This window comes from Egretta garzetta, unplaced genomic scaffold, assembly GCF_000687185.1.
Source record: "Egretta garzetta isolate BGI_Z169 unplaced genomic scaffold, ASM68718v1 scaffold163, whole genome shotgun sequence".
In the NCBI taxonomy this organism is placed as follows: domain Eukaryota; kingdom Metazoa; phylum Chordata; class Aves; order Pelecaniformes; family Ardeidae; genus Egretta; species Egretta garzetta.
Window position 1 is genome coordinate 1,520,898 of NW_009259308.1, and position 5,373 is coordinate 1,526,270.

Genomic DNA, 5,373 nt, shown 5'->3' on the forward strand with positions numbered 1-5,373 from the left:
TTCTCGCTGGCAGAGCGGGGGAAGCTGAAAAATCCCTTGACTGGTGCAAGCACTACTTAGCACCAACTAAACCATCAGTGTGTTATCATCAACATTCTTCTCATACTAAACCCAAAACACAGCACTATGCCAGCTACTAGGAAGAAAATTTAACTCTAATCCATCGAAAACCAGGACAGCTGGGATAGGCCTGGATGCACAACTCACTGCAGGAGACCTTCACTGCCGCAGGGCCTCTCTCTCTGCCCCTTCAAGTGGTCGCTGGAGCCCCAAACCCCCTCAAGAGTCCTCCAAAACCTGCTTACAGACCCCCAAAACCTCTCATAAAGCCTCAAAGCCCCTCACTAAGCCCCCAAATCTGTTCACAGACCCCAAGATTCCCTCAGGGACCCCCAAAAAACCCTCGACACCTCCCGAGCTCCTCCAGGTCCAGCCCCTTGTGCAGCACCTCTGTGGAAATACCGCCCCATCCCACACTCACCTGCTCCCCTGCCACATCATCACCCCCCCCCATGATGCTGGGTGCCCCAAATGACATCATCACACCCCACACACACTCCTCCCTTTTTATTCACCCTAAAAAAAGGCACAAAATGAGGGAAACAGCCCCGAATGGCAGCTCATTACTTTAATAATGCCATTTATATATGTACATACCCTCCTCAAAAAGGGGGCCTCTGCTAGAAAAATAAATGGGAGCCAGCCCCCCAAAGAGGTTGCAGCCCCCTCGGGTCCTGCAGGGTGGTGGCTGCCCCACAGAGAGGGTGTGTGTGACAGAGGATGGTGCCACATCCCTGCTCCCAGCTGCTCCCCCTCCATTCCCACCCGGGGACGGGCTCCCCAGGGCACCAAATGTTGCCCCCCCCACCTCCCCAGACAGCCCTCACCGCACCTGCAGGGCGCCCGCCGGAGACAGGGCTGGCCCTTTACCGCCTGTGTGCTTACCAACCGGCAGGCAAACCTGGGCTGGGGGTACCTGCTGAGCATCACGAGAGGCTTACAACAAGACATCTGAAAACCAAAAATCCCAAATTATATTTCAGCATATTGAAAAAGTATCACAGAAGAAAGTAGAGGAATTCAGTCAAAGTAAGGCATAGGGCAGGAGTTGAGCTAAAGGGAGGATTCTAGGTAAACAGCTCAGTTCGAAATACAACACATCCTTTAAAAGCTAGAGTGATTTCAACGCTTAAAATCAGTATTAAGACTATCTGATACGATTCTGAACACATTCTTAGCATAAAAGTAAACATGCTGGTGCTGGAAAACGCCTCATCCCTTCCTTACGGCACTGCTGCAGGGAGACAACCCTGCGAGGGGGCGCCCTGTGAGCCTGCCGGACTGGGCTGTACCCTAATCAGAATCTACACTTTACAGATCCACCACAACAGCCACAGCCCTTGTGCTGCTGCTTGGCCAATAAGCTGAAAGCGATGTGTAAAACTTTAAAGAGTAAAATGAAAAATACAAACCAAGTTTCAGTAATTCACTTTATGCCAGAAAGGTGTGCATATGTTTATAAACATCCATTTATACTATAAAAGTATTCGATTTTCCTTTTGCATTCATTTAACTTGCATAGCTGTGAATTGATACCATTAAATTCTCTACCTATCTATCTCCAAAATGCACCGTTACAAGTTGCCTGGGGGTCACACAGTTAGAAGGGACTGCGCTGCCCAAGAGAGATGCTACTGAACTGCCCAGGGAACGCGCCAGTGAAAGTGAGACAGAAACAAAGGACTTCAGAGCACTCTGTCAAAATATTGGGGAAAAAAAACCCTGTAACGTTCACTTCCCTCTCTTTTTAAACATTTACAACAAACACCTAACTGCTTCAACACACCTAACAAACTGCGTGCTACAGCTGTTTGGCAGTTACAGTTTCAATGATGCAAGTCAGTTTGTAAATTATACAATGTTAACTTTTTTTTTAAAGTCTCATTTATGACAGAAAAATTCATGAGATAAGAGATGCCCCATATGGTTTTACTTTTTGGGGGGCAGGGGGAGAGGGGGAATCCCCAGCGCTGCAATACATACAGCTACCGAAAAGGACTGGCAGATTTGCTGATGCTTTGGCTGTACTGAAGCACGCAGAGGAACACGTTTTTATGATCTCTCAACTGTTACAACTAAGAACCAAAGACCAGCGATGCCATCAGCTTTTGGAAGATGCGCTGTGCTTGGCTCTTTGGGAGGAAATTGACTTTTTTTTTTTTTTTAAAAAGAGCGAAAAAAAAAAGAGGTTTTAAAAAAAGAGTGAAAAGTCCTGTTGCTGCTGATTTCTACTGCCAAGTACATAATCTCTGAAGATCCGCTCTGGTGGGAAGTTCATAAAATGCAATTTCTTTGAATGAGAAAGATTTCCATTCTGGAAAATCTCTTTCTGACTGGAGTCCAAAATTATACACTGTAAGTTAAGGAAAAAGGACATTATTGAAGCAGTAACTCACCAAAGCCACATCACGACTCACTGTTGCTGGTTACATGGCTGCTAATATTTCTTGGGAAAGCCTGGAAAACATGCAGAAGCAACACCAATTTGTTCTGTTTTGTCGACGTCTCTTCTTTGGCCTTGATTGCTTTTAGTACAGGTAGTAGCACCTCAGTAAGGTTTTTGAGTATGACTGTAAGCTATTTAAAAAACTTACTAACTGAAAAAGCATAAAGTTTTTATCACGAAAACAAAGCCTGTTTCTTCTGAACATCTGCTCTCTTACGAACAGTTCCTTGCTTCTTTTAGTACAAAATTGTTTTCACAGTATCATTTAATAATACGTGCCCAGAAACAGAAGATTATGCTTTCAGGAACAGAAAATAAACAGAGGGGAGTAAGCTTTACTTAGGTGTAACATGCTCCAGAGCAGAACTTATTTTATTGTCAGTATTTGTGTTAAAATATTCCATAGAAAAAACTATAGAAGGAGAGTTGGCACAGTCTTACACTTTAGAGTCCATACTACAAGTACCTTAAGGAAAAATGCAGACACCCATCATAGACGTACCTTGTACTCACAGACCACTGTGGATCCTTTCCACCTGGCTTGTACTTCCATGGCAGAAGAAAGGGTGACCACGGTGAAATGGTGGCAGTTGACATTCTGCTGAGAGAGGAAAAAAAGGTCTAGCGTAAAGCTGGGTAGGAATCTAAAGCTTCCTTTTTTTTGTGAAGACTACAACTGAGTGGAGGAAAAAGTAATTTGCATCATCTCTGGTATGGTTGTTGATATAGGCCACTAGAGCTTTTGCATTTTTTAGGCAACCATGCCTTTTTTTTGACTCACCGGCAGCTTTAGTTTCTCTAGAACTCACTTTCCTAGATACACGCAGGTGACAGACATAGATACCTACACACACATTTTCTCAAGCCTACATATAGCGAAGATTTCCTCACCCTATACATCCCAAGTTGAATATTTTTGTTAAAGAGTACAGCAACACATCTGTCCTTGTGAACTGCCTCGCTGCAAAAAGAAATTATTTTTTTCAGGCCGTTTCTCCTAACAATCAACACCTTTTAAATCTGCAGTTGTGCCACCAAACCTGCTTAGGTTTCCTCCCAGCTCTTGACTGTCCTTATATTTAACAGGCATATGCTCTATTCCATCTTCCAACAGCAAAAACACGTAATGCTCTCCGAGCCAGAGCACAACCCTACGGATGTCCCCGCAGCCCTTGTTGTTCTGCTGAGGAGCCACTGAGCATCCCTGCAAGCACAGCTGCACACACAAGATCAGTTTCACCTACACTGATTTCAGTGAACGTAGTTTCTGAAGCTTTAAACTGAAAACCCTACCTTGACACTTCACCACAGTGGAAATAACCCGTAACTAGAACTCTACAAAAATGCAGTAACACAAATTGCAAACCCACAGCAGCAACAGCTTCAGAAATATTTGGATCAGGAACAAGGGAGAAAAATAAAACAGCTTCATCTCATGCACAGGAAGGCAGCAGAGAGAGAAAAGGGTCAGCATCCATAGCCCTTACAGAAAATAGGCATTCTCTTTCTATTATAAACCCATCTGTTAGGTCTAAATATTGCAACATTACTATAGCAACACTGGGAGCAGGGAACCACACTGGACACACTAGTGACTGATGTTATTTACGTAGCGAGACACAGACGGAGGAACACGTTTTTCCACACACAACCCCGAATTTCCTGAACATTTATGTTTACCAAAAATAGCCATTTGGAACATATTGCCAAACAACACTGGGCAATGAAACTTTGATGTGTTTGACACACACAAATTTTCTGGAAACCTGCTATTTGCTTCCTGCTGTTGTTCTTCCTTCAGAAATTCTACTTGTAGCCAAGTTGTTCACTACTAAGCCCAAAAATGCAGCTGCTGAGCCTCCTCCCAAGTCCCAGAAACGCAGGGCTTGACCTCTGTTTCTGAACCCAAAGCCACACAACTCAGTCTGCTTCCGAGCCCCAAAATCAGCCACATGAGCCTGTCTTCAAGCCTCAGGAACAGAAGACTTGGTCTCCATTTCTGGTCTCCAAACCAGCTCACCCCGTCTGCTTTCTGACACCCTTTGCAGTCCCCAAATGCAATGCTGGGGGGTTAGGGGGAGCGTAGCCACCCCACAGCCCTGCACCCCCAGGGTCCCACATGCAGTTTTGGGGAACGCTTGGGAACTGTGGAGGGCCTGGCCCCGTGCCTCTGTGAGGCAGCAGCAGCACAGGCAGGGCATTGCTTTGTTACTGCTGTTTTAGGCTTTATTTCTCTGGCATCACCAGCACTGCTGGGCCCACGCCCCAAAGCCCCCTAAGGCTGAAGCACCCCCGCGGGGAGCCAGGCCCAAAACCCTCCAACAAACCCCAGGACAGCTCCCAGCCCAGGGCCGCTTCTGCCCATATTTAATTCAGCAATGGGGAACAGGACAGAAGGGTAGAGAGAAAAATAAGGCAGGGGAGAAAGACTGAGGAGCAGAGAGAGAAAGAAAGGTTGAAAGACAAGGTCCGAGAGGTAGTTACCAAGGACAACAGGGACGAGGAGCCCTGCAGAGAGATGGAGCAAGAAAATGTGGGGTCAGTGAGCAAGACAGAGGGATAGCGAGATGGGGAAAGAAGGAGAGGAAGAGGAAAGGAGGGACAAGGGCAGTGACAGGGCACAGGGCGCACAGAGAGAGAGAAAGGACAGGGAACGGGACAGAGGATGAAAAAGGAGAGGGAGAGGGAGCAGGACACAAGAACAGAGAGAACAGGAGAAGTGCGGGGGAGCAGAAAAAAAAAAGTCACAGCAGCGTGGGAGAGAGCGGGGGCCAGGAGCGGGGCAGGGAGGGCCTGGGCCGCAGGAGAGGGCGACAGGGCCCCGAGGGCTCGGGACTCACCGCAGCTGCCGCTCCCGGCCGCGCCCG

At 46.9% G+C, this 5,373-nt stretch overlaps 1 protein-coding gene across 1 annotated transcript in view; it reads right to left on the reverse strand.

Moving 5' to 3' along the window:
- Positions 1-5,373, reverse strand: part of NAA20 (N-alpha-acetyltransferase 20, NatB catalytic subunit) — a 12,587-nt gene continuing 7,214 nt past the window's right edge. The window contains exons 4-6 of the transcript XR_004841650.1: positions 3,009-3,104; positions 2,457-2,517; positions 1-1,011 (exon numbers count right to left, since the gene is read on the reverse strand). The gene's annotated coding sequence lies outside the window, so the exon portion shown is untranslated. The remainder of the gene's footprint in view (positions 1,012-2,456; positions 2,518-3,008; positions 3,105-5,373) is intronic.